The sequence below is a fragment of the Aulonocara sp. 'chitande type north' Nkhata Bay genome, linkage group LG16 (assembly GCF_057382095.1).
Source record: "Aulonocara sp. 'chitande type north' Nkhata Bay isolate Kocher_YH1m ecotype deep benthic linkage group LG16, A_spYH_male_GT1.1, whole genome shotgun sequence".
NCBI classification, from domain to species: Eukaryota; Metazoa; Chordata; class Actinopteri; order Cichliformes; family Cichlidae; genus Aulonocara; species Aulonocara sp. 'chitande type north' Nkhata Bay.
Window position 1 is genome coordinate 28,813,643 of NC_141359.1, and position 17,135 is coordinate 28,830,777.

At 39.2% G+C, this 17,135-nt stretch overlaps 1 protein-coding gene across 4 annotated transcripts in view; it reads right to left on the bottom strand.

Moving 5' to 3' along the window:
* The window catches only part of map2 (microtubule-associated protein 2), a 101,268-nt gene extending 86,256 nt beyond the window's left edge, over nt 1-15,012 (bottom strand). For 2 of the 4 annotated variants that reach the window (XM_086265874.1, XM_086265873.1), the window contains exon 1: nt 14,694-15,012. The gene's annotated coding sequence lies outside the window, so the exon portion shown is untranslated. The remainder of the gene's footprint in view (nt 1-14,693) is intronic. The other 2 variants (XM_086265876.1, XM_086265875.1) reach the window with 1 other exon arrangement.
* Nucleotides 15,013-17,135: the final 2,123 nt, after the last annotated feature.

A 17,135-nucleotide genomic window follows, 5' to 3' on the forward strand; every position in this document is an offset into this window, starting at 1 on the left:
CCTCCTGTTTAAGTAGGCACATGCATAGGCCCATCTTAAGTTTGCCAGTAGGCACCTAAATTATTCAGAGGAGGCTTGGAAGAAAGTGCTGTGGTCAGATGAAACCATAAACAAGCTCTCTGACATCAACTAGAAGAGAAATGCTGAGTATCTAGAGATTATCCCCACCGTCAAGCACAGTGGTGGTAACAATATGCTTTTAGCCTGTCGACACAGGTCGACGCTGACATTGCATTGATGGGTCAATGGATGGGACCATGTACCATAAAAGCCAGAAAACTGAAGATGGTGAATGATGTGTCTTCCAGCAGGACAATGACCCAAAATACACCGCCAAACTACAAGGCAGTGGCTAAAGAAGAAGCACTTTAAGTTCATGCAGTGGCCTAGCCAGTCTTCAGACCTCAGTCCTATAGAAAAGAAGCATCGAGTTGCCAAGTCGCAGTCAATAAACCTAAAGGATTTAAGAGTTTCAGTAAAGAGGAGTTGCCCAGAATCAGTCATCAGATGTGTGCAAACTTGGTCACAAACTAAATACAACGATTCCACGACCAAGTACTAAATCAATTTATAAGCTTTAATATGTTTTTACTGGATTTTCAGTTGATATTCTGTCTCCATTAAAATGAAACTGTCATAAAAATAAGATTTGATTTCTTTGTAAGTGAGCAAGTGGATCAAATAACAATTTCCCCGACTGTAAACAGCCACATTTCCTATAAAGGAAATCAAAGAAAGAGGAAAAAAAGAAGCCCAATACGGTCTATGACCAAACTAATTCTGCAAGATGTCAAGTAATCGATAAGGCTCAACTGAGGTATAACTTCAACCAGTATTGCACTTTTACCCCTACATGATATATAACGCAATTAGAAAAAGCACAACCCCCATCAGCTAAATACAATAACTTGACCTTGGTTATAATTTTCATTTACTCTCAGCACATTTATCATTGCAAAGAAAACAGGGAGGAGCCAACAAGGTTTGAATGTGGTTGAGAAAATGGAAGGGAGTAGAGCGACTAAAACACCAGTGACCTCTAAAGTCCTGAATTCAGAATGACAGACCACATAAATCAAGACTTTGTTAATATAATTTCTTGTCTGTTTTGTCAAGCCTGCACACATCTTGAACTACAGAAACATTTTATCAATTTTTAGATAGAAAAGAAAGAGTTGGCAGAAAGAGTTGTAAAAGGTCTGTCATAATCATGACTATCTTCCACTTTAATTTTTAATCACCAAATACATCTGAAAGAATTTAATTTAAAAGATGATCAAATTTATATACAAAACAGAGTCCCTGTTTATGAAGGTATGAACAGAAAATACAAACAAAAAAATAATGCAAATGTATGGTCACATTTCGTGTCAGCATCACATTAAGTGTATTTTTTCCAATAGTGACACGAGAGGCACTAAAATACTGGTAAGCATGAATTGACTGTACTTAAACCAAGTGCTTGTTTAAGCAGAATAAAGCTTATCAAGTGAGCGAGGAAACTTATCTGGTTGTGTCTTTACCTTAAACTGAGAACATCTCACGTGTGATTTAATGTTGTTCTGAAGAATAAACCTATGCTCTGCTGCCCCTAGGGACTGATACTAAATGTGCCACTTCAGTAAGGCTTTAGACTTTACATCATCTTATCAAAATAAAGTGGAACCCCGGCTTACGAAGACCCCATTTAACGCAAAATTCAAGTTACGAAGGCACTTAATGGCAATATTTCTGCCCGTGGTACGGCAAAATGCCTGCGTAACGAAATAGATAAAATAGAAACATTAAATTCAATTCCATAATGTTACATGTACATGTACGCATGTATGCATGTATACGTATGCTTTCTTCAACCTCCGCCACCTCCTCCTCCACCAAGAACTTTGTCTTCAGCCAGCATCGCCTCACTCAAAAGGCGATGGAAAAAGGTGCTTTGACTTACAAAAGACCCTTTGGAACGAATTAATTTCGTAAGTCGGGGTTCCACTGTATTAAGAACACATTTCCACACTACTGTACCTCTCAACCATGTTTTATGAAATTCAGCCAAATGGTTTTTGTGTAATCATTTTGACAGACAAATGGAATAAGAATACCACGGTAAAATTCAACATATTCAACCTTCGGTTTATAATTTCTGGTTATACTAATGCAGTCAGGCGTTATTGTATTTGCTCCAAAAGACAAAGTACTGTATTCACATTATTTCAAACCACAGATAAAGCACAAATTGTAACCTTAATCCAATCCAATAAAAGATACTGAGAGGGTCTTCTTACATATTATTTAGTAATTTGGCACCGTGTGTCTATTTTGTTTTACCAGAAAATGGTTAAATCTTTGTGTTTCAATCAGTTGTTAATAAAACCAAATAACTTCATGTTTTTTAGCTTATCAGCTATCAGTGCCTTCCCACTCGATTTCTCCCTGGCCTAATGTAAAAGAAATGAAAAGGAGTGAGCAATGCTGTATCTACACATCCTAAATGGATCATCAGTGCCTGGTTGCCATGGAAAAATGGATGTTTAATGCAATGGCTGAATAAATACACCCTTTTCTGAAATATACACAAAGAGGGAAACAAAGGAAGGAAACGGACCGGATCATTTTTGATCCAGTCTTGCATTCTCAAGGCTATGCCCTGCAAGCAGTGGCTACATATGAAGAGAGAACTGGCAGGGTGAACAAACCATTCTCCCTCTTCCCCGGGATTCTTTTAGCCGTCTTCGTGTCTCTGGCCCATGCTACCGAAAACAAGAGAGGGCACATAACATCAGTTATCACAACATGGAAGAACACCGCAATGAGCAAATCAAAGAAAGGGAATGCCTGCTGACAAGAGGCAGATAGATTGAAGGCCGTGAAAGAGCAGCATGCTTTACTCTGTGTGTGTGCGTGTGTGTGTGTGCACGCGCGCGCATGTGTGATAATAGTGGGTGGTTTGACTTAATGGCTACCATTGGGTGAAAGCAAAAAATATTAGCTAACCTAAGCCTGGTGGTTTTAGTTGGCTTACTAAAATCAATTAAGGCCACTCAGAGTGGGGTTTAGTCTGGACTGCTAACATGCATGTGGGCACATCTGCCTCGCTCAAATACACTGAATATGGGCACACCAGGTGAGATCACAGCTTTGTAAAAGATTTCAGAATAACCTTTAAGATTAGCAGGACTAAGCTTAATATGTTTCACAAAACATTATGAGCTTTACACATCATGGAAATACTTAAAGTGAGAAAGAGAAAAACAATAGCTGTTTAATATGCATCCTCCTCGATCCTACTCCAAAATGACCAAATTATATGTCTGAGAGGAGCAGCTAAAATTGAGCCCTAATATCTTCTTTAGTAAGCCAAGAATCCTGATAAAGCTGAGATCCCGAAATCCTCGCCACAGTTGTTTATCTAATATGTCACAGGTCTGATATGACAGACACTTTTATTTAGTGCTACATCATGTTTCATTGCCTTGTTTGGATGAAGGTCAAAATAAATGCACCCTCTATTAATACCGTTTGGAAATACAAATGAACACATTTTCATTTCTGTGGAAATAATTTGCTATAAGACAGTGAAAAATTGGTTTGCAGCTATTTCATTAGTTTATGATACTATCCATCTGTTATCTCTAAGAAGTCATTTATAATTAACAATATGACCTGTCAACAACAAAGGTTGTCTCACACTCCAATTTTTCCTCCTACCACTCTTTATCAGTCATACAAAAGCCTATTGTGTGTATGCATGTGATCTACCAGTACAGTAATCCCATCCCCTGTTCCTTTGTTGTAATCCTAGAATTTCCTCTAATGGGGAAGTTTCCACTCACATTTAGTCATATATACACTAGCTCTTAATCCTGGTAGTCTAATAAGCGTTGTATTTTTGGATGGCTTTGTGTGATTTTTTTTTTTTTGTCAGCCCTTACATTTTTGCCGCTACAGTTTCATTATGAATTACGGTTAAGTCCATGTTTTGTTGGACAAATGGAAAACTTTGCACTTTTCCCTCTGCACACCACCACAGTCGCTTTTAAATCAAACAATCACAATGCGGTTGCAGCTTCAAAGACACTGTGAGTTTTACAAAATTTTGCATTCACTGTTGAGGAATTACAGTCACTTTTGTGCACAGTCCCCCTTTTTTTGGAGAGTCAGAATTAATTACACAACTTACTGATAAGCAGTATCCACGGACAGGTGAGGTTCGTTCCCAAGGAGATGTCAATGCAAGTGGGGAAGACGTCATTAGGCTCAAATTAATAAGTTTGTTGATTATTAAGAATAAATGCACTGACCAACTCACCAACATCAAAAGACCTGAAAGATGACAAAATGTGAACAAGGTGAATTATTAAAATATAAATAAATACAACTTCACCATATCTAACCAAGTCAATGAGACTTTTAACACGATATGATAGTCATATCATTGTCAAATTCTGTAATCGAGAGATGCCGTCATGAAGGAAAATACAGAGGGCTGCAAACTGCAAACCGTTCTTTACACTCAAGATTGAAAAAGACAGACTAGACTTTGCCTGAAACCAGCTAAAAAAGCCCGCACAGTCGTGGAAAAATATTTGGACAGTTTAACTTGTACCAGAATGATGGGAAGAGTAAATTAATGCAGCATGATCTGAAGCATACTAAATTATGTGTTGTAATGTTGGAGACAACAATCAGCAACTGAAAGCGGCTGCAGTAGAAGCCTAGCAGAAAATCTCAAAGAAGGAAAAACAACATAACAAAATAAGCCTTATTTAACATTATTATAGTTTGTCGAAATACTTTTGGTAAATAAATGGTAAATGGCCTGTATTTGTATAGCGCTTTTACTAGTCCCCCCTAGGACCCCAAAGCGCTTTACACACCCAGTCATCCACCCATTCACACACTGGTGGAGGCAGCTATAGTTGTAGCCACAGCTGCCCTGAGGCAGACTGACAGAAGCGAGGCTGCCATATCGCGCCATCGGCCCTTCTGGCCAACACCAGTAGGCGGTAGGTGAAGTGTCTTGCCCAAGGACACAACGACCAAGACTGTCTGAGCCGGGGCTCGAACCGGCAACCTTCCGATTAGAAGGCGAACTCCCAACTCTTGAGCCACGATCGTCCGATTTTGGGCCTCTGAGAATAGAATACTATGTAGAAAAATAACTGTAATTCCTAAACAAATAAAGCAAAATTTCCCTGAAATTAAAGCTGAATATCTGTACTCCCATCAGATATTGACTGTTTAATAAAAAAAATCCACTGTGGTTGTGTACATAGGCAAAAAAAATGCAAAAACTGTGTCAAATTATGGGCCTAAGTGTAAAATATTGAGGCAGGTGGTTAAAAGAGTAAAGTTACTAGAGAAAATGTAAAGCTAATGGATGAGCAAGCTATACAAGTTCTATGTTTACAGTTTTTTAGTTTATTCTGTCTAAACCTGCCCAACCTAACGCTAATCCAGTTAAATGTTTTTGCATTTTGTGGCACATTGTTTAATCAGCACCCGCTGATGCACACATCCCGGCCCGTGGTAGAAACTGTGCACTCACAGTTTTTGGACAGTATGCCAGTGACCTTCTCATGGCCTCCTCTACTTGGCACAGGATATAATGGGCTATCATCTTCCAGTTATGTACATGTGGGATTTGGCTTTGCCTCTGTTCTCTGACAAAGTAATAGGCTGTCTGTTTACATAAGCACCTTCAGTTCTGTTTTTACCTTTTTGACAAACCCCTAATCGAATATGTGGATTAAAATGTGCACTCACAGTTAGTTTCTCTGCCAAGCAATCGACAAATCTCTTATCAGTGATTAGATTTTATAAACTTATCTACCTTTTATATTCTGACTACACAAGTGCCTCACCATCACAGAGTATATTATGTGATGAGTGACAGCCAGATCAAAAAAATAGGGTTTCAGCTGAAACCCTGGGAAGAAAAGGCATTTTTTTTACCTACTACTAAAGAGTTAAGCAACAGGTTGCTTCAGAAAAGGAAGCAAACACTCTGAAATGCACACAATAAAAGCCCAGTTATAATCCTCGACTGTGCTGCTGTGACAGTGGATATCTCAAAATAAAGCTCCACAGTGTTTGAGGTTGCATGGATGAAGCTTTCCATAGGAGCTGGCGTCAGTCATTTGACAGGATAATCCTGTCAAGAAGAGAAAAGTCTGCCGCAACACATCAAGTGAAACACAGCCATCAAAAGAGTTCACAAACCACCAGATTAAAGACTCATCTATTCTAATCGACAACCATGTGTAGTTTGTGCAATTGCATCTCTGGGTGAATGCGTGCTTGTGTGTATGTGCTTTTGTTCCATGTGTGGGTTTTCACATGAGTAGGCGTGAGTGTTTATGACATAACTGAACGAGGGACGACTTGCTTCCCCGAAGACGAAAGCTGAAGAGATGAAACAACACTTCAAAACATTGAAGGAATAATTCATGTTTTTTCTCATGTCTAACTTGTAGGCTTTTACGTTCTGAATTCCCACAGATCCCCAACAAGTTCAAAATCACAGATCACACACTCTACAAAGCGTCTGGTGACACTTCCGACAATATGGTGGGAAAAGGAAAGCCAACACGCCAGGCGATGAAGAAGAAAAAAATTCATATGTTAGCTGTGGCCAAATAGTGATTCAGCATTTAGTCTATTTTATATAAAGTATTTTGGATTCCATTCCTAATAACAAATAGTACTAGCTTCATAAGTTGTATAAAAATCTGTCTCCAGGTAATAGAAATGCAGAGAAAATCACATAACTACAGCAATAATCAACAAACGGACTGTGCAAAGGTTTCTTTATATTTTGCTAGGACACTGAGAAACATATTGGGTGCAAACATGCACGGAAATACAATATATGAGGCAAAACTGTGTTTGTACAATTCTAACAAACTTGAAAGTCAATATTATTGTGCCCACTTTATCCTGCAACCCAGCCTGAACTCTTATTGACAACCTTTCTTGTCATTTCTTGAAATTGGCGTCAGTAATAGTTCTCCAGGCTTCTTGAAGGACACTCAAACCTCTCCTTTGGATATTGGCTTCCTTTTGTTACCTTCTCTGTCAAGATGATGCCACGCTGTTTCGGTGATGTTGAGGTCTGGGCTCTTGGGAGGTCAGCCCATCACTTAAAGTGTTCTATTATGCGATTTTCTCTCCAGGTATGCTTTTACTGCATTGGCAGTGTGTTTGGGATTAAAAACTAAGCTGCATAAAATGGATGGATCATGTTGGCTGGACAATGGTGGATCAAAATCTGACAGTATATCCAATTTTGGTGAGATCCTCAACACTGCTTCTTGACAGCCACCCTTCCACTGAAAATATTTCTGACGTTCAACTGAAGAGCCAGATACATCTCTCAGGTCCTGTGTCAGGTCTTTGTTAGAGATTTTCTCCCATTTTTAAGGACATGACTTTCAGATACTGGTGAGCTTCTGTAGACAGGCTTCTCTCTTCCTCCACTTGCCTGTTTCCCTCAAATTCTTAATGTACACCATGTTGAGATATGTCACCTTTTCAGCTAATAGCGCTAATAAGAGTAAACTTATTGATACAAAAATCCCATTTCATGCCTCCCAAACAGTTACCTTTGCCATTTTTCATACATTCAATTAATAAAATGGGAACAAATTATGTGTTTTTGAGACAGGCTGCTAAAAACTAAAGTACCTAAAGATACAACAAAAAACGGGATCTTTTTGTCCATGTAGCCAAAACACTGGTTCATTTCTTGACTTAGGTGCTTTCAAAATGATTGAGTGATTGATAGGTCTGTGTTAAAAGCAAACAAACAAATAAAAGCAATCCACTGAAATCGGCCAGGTACAAATAGCAGACTGAAAAACTTTGAAAGACCTTCAGAAAGCCTGGAAAACTATTGCTCAAGACCAAAATTACAAGAAAGCCTGGCTCCTCAGAAACAATACATAAAGAAATGAAGGGTAGCTCCAGACTTTTGCACAGTTCTGTAATCCTCATCTATTTTCTCGATCGTAAGTACCCTATCGCTTCTTGGTAATTTTGAAAGTGGTAGCATTTCATCACTCATGTTGGTAGTGTAATTAAATGCATCTCTGACTATTCCTGGCATTAACTAATTGACATATCTGAGGCGCATTAATGCCGACAGTGATGGACTCCTGCATTTTCATGACATAATGCAGTCAACATGTGTTGAACAACATGTGCAGGTGGAAAGAAGGTCTTAAAGCGCTATTCACTTAAGTGCTCTCTGACTGTTTTTTTCATTAGCTTGAGAAAGAAACACAAAAGATAATTACTCCTCTGCAATGTTGTCATTCAGCAGCTCCCCTGTCTGGTCTGTTGCAGACCTTAGGGGGCGTCACCATCAACCTCTGTGCTCCATCAAGAAAAGCCATTAAGACGAGAGGGCAGAAGACAGAGCAGTAACACTGAAGCATTTTAACAAAGCGATGTGAAATGCAATTACCCTGACAGAGGCTGTAACACAAGCAATTTATGCAAGCTCACTGACATTCTGCATCTGCATGGTGAGATCCATACTTACAGTATGTTAAGTATGTTTTCTCCCAGACTGACAAAGAACACGTGTAAACAACATATTTTTTGTGGGATAATTACATTATATTATGTTATGTCTGACACACCTTACATAAGATGAAATGCAAGCTAAAAAGTGCAGCACATATTGGCACCTTTAAGCCAGGGCTTCACACGTTTACATTTAATTCTGCTGGGAAGAAACCCCATCAAGAAGATTTCAGACTCTTTAGCTTTCTCTTCATGATTGACAGGGTCTCTCATTTATGAGATGGACACTGCTATCGGGCTTCATGTTGTGAGGCCTATTATCATTGCAGGAAATCAAAGAGGAAAATGTAGATAAGACTGAAGGATATTTATGATACATCTGTTTCATTTTAAACCCTTTCAAATAAGGATGTGAAGGGTAGTAGGGATTTTGTAGGCACTGGGCGGGAAGATGGCTGTTTTTGGATCATCTCAGGGGTTTTGGCTCTCCGATAATGAACGGCAGTGAAACACTCAGGGATTTGACCAATATACTGTATCAGCGCACTAATGAATTTCATCATCCTCATCAGTGAGATTTTAGAAATATTCATCACTTCTAACACTCTGATGAGCTTTCCAGTACAGTATTTGTTATTCTGTTATTTTAGTTTAGCCTTAAATGGAATAAACAAAGACAACTCAAGTGGCTAGGCCCTAGCCGCTAGGGGATAGCCACATGGGAAAAATGCCTTAATCAGCTGAGTCTAAGGTTCAATTCCAGACCGATCAGATCTTTACTGAAAATCACTCATCTCTCTTTCTCTACATTACCTGTCAGTTGAACAGTGGCTATCAAATATAAGCAAAAAGGCCTAACATATATTACTCAAGCATTTGCCAAAAAATAAATAAAGAAAAGATTAGTGGGGTTATTATGCTATTGAGATATTTGCAGTATGGCTACAATAGAGTTTGATTATTGCAAAACAATCATAATCCTGAAGTTCATCTCCCACAACAGTTCTTTTACGGGCTGGCCGTTTAGCTGGATTTCTATGACCACACACTCTTCTATGAGCCTTGTTATCAGGCATTCAGCAAAACGCAAGGAACCACTGAATCGGCTGAAGCAGGTTGAAAGAACCTAAATGACGGAATTATGTCACAAAATAAAGCCACTGGGATGCAGTCAACATCACACACCAGAGAAAATGCTGAGGGGGATGTTTTTTTCTCCTTTAGCACAAGCATTATTTAGCTGTAAACGATACCCACACACTTAAGCACAGACTCCCACACAAAGACTGAGGGATGTTGTACACAAACACAGATGCAAAAACAACACACACAAGAGGAGAGGAAAAACAGGATAGTTAGGTGAGTTGTGAGTCATCCTTATGTTTTTCCTGCTTCAGCCCACACATATATTTATATCAGCTTTCTTTCTCGTTCTACATACCATATTCTCTTTACTTTGAAAAAAAAATCCATCCATATACACTTCTGACATCAGAATGGTGTCAATAAAGTTTCGTGTTTTATCGATTTTCTATATTTGACTTGAAGCACAAATGCATATATGAATAGTAAACACATGCACCTGTTCTTTTTCTCTTACATATCAGTGCTATATGCCACGTGTGCCATATTCTTTGACAAAGATTTGCTTGGACACTGGAACTGCCAACAGTACGTGAAACTGTGGCTTCTTGCCTGATGTTATCACTTCCTGTCACCTGTGAGTGATTTTATGATGACAAAAAAATAAACACTGTTGTTTTTCAAATTATGGCGCTGCAGTAAAAATCGCACCATCATTACACCATACAAGTCTCACCTTGTACTTTAAACTCTAGGGGTTTTTCTTGAGGACTGGATATTATTTATCCTCAACAGAAAGTTGACATGCAACATTGGAAGGACGGTGACTCATTTTCCATATTCATGCATAAATACAAAACACTACAGTCCAATTTTCATGTGAATTCTCATGCCAGAGCTCCCATTTGAGAGTGTGAGGTGCTGGCAATAGCAAAAGCAAATATATTCCATGTCCAAAGAATTTTCAATAAGGAGGAAGCAATTTGTGAATTTAAAAATAAAAAAACAGCCTAGTGCACTTTCAAATAATTGAGAGGTTTTTCTGTCAGAGTACTACATTCTGAAATATCTGTGTAACTACATTTTAAATCTCTGTGTCAAGCTCAAGCTTGGACGCTTTTGGTTTTATCCACATTACTAAAGAGATGTGCTTTAGGTTCAGTATGCAACCAACAGCCATTGTCTATACTCCAACCAGAGGTGTCAGGAAGACAGAGAGAGTCTGGATGTTGGGGCAGGCGGTTGTGGGTTTGACTTGACTGATCTCAGCCTCCTGCAAACTAAAGACCACTGGGCTTGACCCCAGCTGTCCCTCGGGGCATAAAAATCAAAGCTGAGGAACAGAATTCCACAAGACACATAAAAGCATATATAACATCACGCTGCTCAGCGTGTAGAAATCTGTGTGGAAGTGGATGTCCGTTAGCTTCAAGTCAGGCGAGGTCAGCACGGGGGCATGCCACTCCTGAACCGTAGCCAAAAATGTAAATTGGTTAGCTCAGACTTGTCAGCATGATTGCTCTTTTGCTGACAGGACTGTCAAGAGCACAAGTGAAGTCAGCATTCTGCTTTCCATTAGCATTTCAATGCTGATCTGGGATTACGACTTACACGCTTTATTTCCACTGATAATCTGCTCTCAGAGAAGATTGCAATGGAAGAATTGGTAAGATGTTCACGGTATAAACAAGAAAAATTTGTAAAGTCACTAAAAGCTGCATCGCATTGGTTAAACGTGACATTTGACAGGTATGACATGGAAATACTACCTAAGTGAAATAACTGCTTTGTATATGATTGCATTAAAGGTTGGAGTGGTGACCAAGTTTTGCGTGCTTCAATCCTTCAGCCTACATATTGTACAGATAGCTTTAGTTGACAAGGAGGAACCATTACTGAATAGGACAATCAATCAAAGCTTCAAATCAATCAAAGCTTCCCAGTGTCAATAAACTGCTGTCATCAAGCAAGACATTGCCTTCCGGGTGATGGTTGCCCTTCACCTGTCCCTGACCTGAAAGCATTCGTTCATACCGGTGCTTTGCATAGGCACTGTCTAAACACCATGCACAACAAAGTCTGCTGAATACCGAACGTAAAGCTGGATCTTATCCTGGTGACACAGAACTCCTGCCATGCATCCTTGACACCGAACTACCCACTGTTACAATGAATATAAGTGGTCAGCTAAAGTACTATAGCAAGCTCTTAATCAATGACCTGCTAGTTATTTATGAACCCCATATGCTTTTCTATTTCCCTCTCTCCTCAAAACAGGATCGATTTCAAGTGCAAGTGTGTAAGAAAGAATCCTGGATCTCAGTGCAAAAGTTTATGCCATCAACAAGAATAAACAACTATTACTAGTAACTGCAGTAGCAGTCCTATTGAGTCATTAACATTAATAAACTGTTTTCATATATGTGAACTGCAAAGCTTCTCAGATGTGAGGACTGCCAGTATTTTTGTCGTATTTAATACAAATGTGGATTCTAAAAAAAGAAAAATTTGCTTTACAAATTTTTGAGATAAAATCAAAACCAATCAACCTATAAATTAAATAACTGACCAATTACTCAGCAATGAGAAAATCTGTGCCCCTAGTTGATCCTTAAGATAATTATAAATCACTACTTTACAGGCACGCTGACCAGTGTGCTAATCTCTACAAAAACCTGGAATACCTCCCTTTGCCAGAGGGACAGAAAGAAGGGAGTGAGATTGGCAGTTAGCTGGCAGGCATGTCGGTTGAGTGTTAGTGTGTTGGCGCTGCAGCCAAAGATACCACTGAGTGTCTATCTTCTTTCATACAGGGAGCCTTTCCCACTTTCTCTGTCTCACACAGACACAAACAAGCACGGAGCATTACATCAAACTCCGAATGTGACAAAGGAGGACTGCCTGTGTGTGTGTGTGTGTGTGTGTGTGTGTGTATATAACTGTCCAGGCTGACTAAGTATCTTTGTAGGAATCAGGATTAGGTTGCCTCACTGACACACAAGGCTTATGTAAAGCTGACCCACAATGCGAGGCGCCACACGTGAATGTGAACTGCCAGGTTGCAGTGCTATTCCCATCCTAACTGGCACCTCAAACGGTATTGTCACTCTTACAGCCAAATGAAAGTTTTCAGTTTTGCTTATTAGATCCGATCAATTTTAAGAATGTTTCTGCACACTTATTGGCTGAGATTACAAACCACAGCCCTGCAATATATACATGTAAGACAACAAATACTTTACTTAGAATTCTTTCAATATTATTTCCAACAACTTAAACAGGGGTGACATTTAATACCGAAACCATCAACCCTTCTTTTTACACATTTGAGCCAAAATGCTTAATTAACCTCATAATTTCAGCTTCAGTTTACTCTCAGTTAATCTGAGATTTCGACAACAGAAAGACAATTAGACTTTTTTTTTTTGCTTGTTTGTTTTAATACATATACTTCAACGTCAACTGGTTATTTCAGCAAAAAAAAGGGCTATCACTAGAAAGATTTTGCATCAGAGGTCAACTTTCCGGCTAAACACAATCAGAAACGCAATCAGTAAACTCAGACTGTTTACCTTCTCATCAATACATAAAGCCCATATAAAAGGAGTCATTTATGCTAAAATAAACACATCATTAATCACCAATGCAAAGGCAATGTGTCGATATTAATGCAATTTAAAGGAAGCAAATCATAACCTTTACTTCACAAAGAAAAAAACAGAAGGCATGTTACATATGTTCCAGTTTTGTTGCTTTTTGGCCTTTTTTTCTCCAGAATATGTCAAAGTATAGATCCAAACATGGAGTAAGCTCTTGAAATGTTCCTCTTGTCCTCTTTGCCATAGAGATATAAGGATGTGATGGCTGAAGCATCTTGAGAAAGCTGAATTTACGTCCAACAGGCAAAATGTAGACCTAGGTGGAACGACCAGCCGGGTCCTTCACAAACATGAAAGCATGAGCCCCATCCCTCACCAAGGAGGAGCTCACAGCAGCCTCCCTGGCTGTGCATGACTCAATATATGGCAGCCTCATCCTGAATGCATCAGGCATTTATATGTATGTGTGCACAAACTGTAAATGGACTTGATGGAGGAAAATCAATAGCCAGTGCCTGTATGTAAATGAGACTGGACTGAAGCCTATGTACTGTGTAAGGAACCCATCATGTATGAGCTTACTTAATAGCCATTTCAGTATGAAGAAAAAGACCTCTGAGGTGTAACAGCCCTGGCTTTTTTTTTTTTAAAGTGTTATTTGTTGTGCTGGGTTTAATAAAGACATCAAGTCTTTCAAAATGCCTTTAAATGAAATAAACTAAACTGTAATCTAACATTAAATGCAGTGGCGACGGTGACAACAACAGACATGCACATACAGGGCTTCAATTTGTGAGATCAATCAGGGGAAGGACCCGCCAATATGACTCAGCACCTGTTTTTTTCCTTTTGCACCCCCTTTTTCCTTTCTGGGGTGATTGGAAATTAATGTCATATTTCTCTAGGGATTCCCTCTGATGATTTTATCACAGTTACCTACAGCTTTCCGAAATGTGTTATAGGCTTACTAAAGCCCAATAGCCTTGCACTGCCACCGCAGCAAGCCAAGTTCCCGCAGTCACCGCAGTAGGTGAAGCCTTTAAGTAGCACAATGCAGACATTATTCCTGAACCCCATCAAAAAATTAAAAAGTGGATCAATTAGGTCAGTCAGTGTGGATTCTACCTATCTTGGGATTCTGATTTCTAGATCTATTCCTAAGATGTGATTTATTATCGGATGAATTTCGCCGCATTTTTCATCTTAAAACCGGCTCACACCACAGCTCAGACAGCACACAGACTCACAGGAGCCCAGATTCACTTCTCCTTCGGACGAACAATGCGTCCTTTTTCCATCCACACAGACACAGAGGGGCACCTCATCATTTCAGCTTCAGCTCACTGAAATGTCAATTTACTGCTGGGTGTAAGGACTTCTTTTTCTAGCCATTCAATGTCGCATGCTTTTTAAGTCGCTGCCAATCGCAATATATTATGCTGCATTAAAACGATGCTGTTAAAAGCAAAGAAGTGTTAAATGCTTTACCTGTTCGGCGTAGTGTCTTCCAGAGGAACTCCCGGTCTGTCGGACACACACAGGCTCCGCAACCTACATTTACCGTAATGATCCTACTAGTCACGCCGATAGACTGCGTCGGTGTTTAAACTAGCCATTACGGTGTTCTGGTGTACCCTTTGCTAGAAATTACCACAGAGGTGGAGCAGCAACAAACTGTACCGACGCGTTTCAGGTTAAACGGAAGTGTAAAACCTACTGTGTTGACGTAAAGGTACAACGCCAGCAGGTATTGCAAAGTAAATAAGGCTGGCGAAATGTCGTCTCGTCAAGTATTACGTTCTTTAGGTTGCTATGGCAATAAATCAGTATAAAGGCACACGTGCAGTTCGGGGCATGGGTTAAAAATACTGCATGAAAAATAGTTTGGCTTCCCAGAAACAATGTTCTTAATGAAGAATCACTTCCCATCTGTTACTTGTGGTCATCCCAGTTCAACAGTAAGTATTTTTTATTTATTTATTTTTTACACATGGTAAATCGGTATTCAGATATTCTTTGATATAAGAGCGCCTCCCAGAGTGCAAATGCTGTAGTTACAATCTGCTTTTCATAGTTCAGTGCACACATCTTCCCCCCTTTTCATTGGGTTAATAATCTGCTTATTCGTTTATAGGGTTAGGGTTAATTTTACTCAGTTGATGTAGAGCTCATGGAAACAGTCTATGTGTCTTCTAAGAAGCAATATGGCCCCCATGTGGATACAAGAGGTTCTTTTTGCCTGCTATTGAGATCAGACAATCCTACTACTATTGCACTGATGTGACACTTCGAGCTCTTCTTCAGTTTTCAAGGAGAGACAAGGTCTCCCACTTCTCAATTGGAAGTGAGTGCAAGCGACCTTGATAGTTTTACGTTTTTTTTCTGCCCACTCCAACAAAGAGTGTTGTAATGCTGTGTGACCAAGGAGGGGGATCTTAAAGAATGAAAAGATTTACCTCAGCTGACACCCGAAGCCATGTGAAAGCACAGATGAGCCCTATTCACCTCTATGAACTTGGAATCATCCAGTTATAATCTGTAAATTAATTTAATGAAATCCAAGTTTCGATTTCTAGAATCTTAGCACCAAATCCCCAGTATAAAGCAGCTGACATGCATACAGTATGTGAGAGGGATGACCTTGACCACCATCTGCCCATTGCCTCCTTCCCAGGTCGTTATAAGAGGAAGCTATGCATACGGGATCAAAAATACCAGCTGTTTCACTTTAAGACTGTGGCCTTAAAAAGTGACGACCTCCATAAAAGGTAAATCATCCAAATCACTGAAATGACCTCACAATGTTCTGTCCATCCAGCTTTTATAAATTACATCTTATTTAAGTAGACTTGGCGAGAATTGCAGACATCCTTCACATTATTGAAATTAAAACCTCGGAGCTCTCAACTGAAGAGACGCCTCACTTGACTTGTTCGTTTTCAGACTAATGGGCACTGACAGCTTGACAAGCAATGATGTGCAATATTCTAATTTCAGATTTTCTATGTCATGACCCAATTACACAGGCAGCTTGTTTTCTACCTCATCTCCCTTCTGTCGTTTTACATTTTTGCTCCTAGTTAAACTCCTCCTGAAATCCTTCCACACACCTGTTGGATTTTCCAGTAGTGACGGGCTGCAAGAATCCTGAAAGGAAATAATTTTTCAGATTTTCAAAACACCGATATTACTGGGGGGCACCTCAGTCCAGCCATGTGCAGACATTATCCCTGTAATTTGACCACATATTCAGGGGGATTAAAACATAGTATTTTTAGGTGTATTGCTCTTATTGCTCCTATGTGTGCAAATAATAGGGCACTGCAAAAAGAGTTTTAAAAGAACAAAACAAACAACAAAAAAGAATAAAATATTCAGCAACTGCAGTACCACAAGTAAAAATCAGACATTTTAAAATGATGCATGTATTCACCTTTTCATTGGGTCTTATTGGTGATCTTGGTTAGGTTGCATCCTTCTTTTCCTTTCCATTGTTTACCTGGAAACAGCTTGCCTGAATGTGATTAGTTGCTCAAATTTAGACCACAGATGGACTACAAACTGTCTACAGATATGTGGATATGAATATACAGATATCTTTTTATGAAGATTTGAGTGGACCCCGAATCAAAGCATAGCCCCAAAAAACAAAAGCCCAGTAGGAGTCGTTAGTGCAGCTTCTCAATCCAGGAAAAAATAGCAGCCATGTCCCTTTGCTACAGATCTGATCACTGAGATAACTATGGAAGTAGAGCATGGCATCTATATTGGAAAGTTTTATATTTTCCAAATACATTTTCTTTTTTGTGGAAAAAAAAATACAAAAAGGACAGCATCTTCAAACAGAAAGCCCAAGTACACCAAGTAAAAGTTAAAAATTAAATAAAAAGTTACTAAACATATCCTATATTTACATTTTAAGACAGCTGT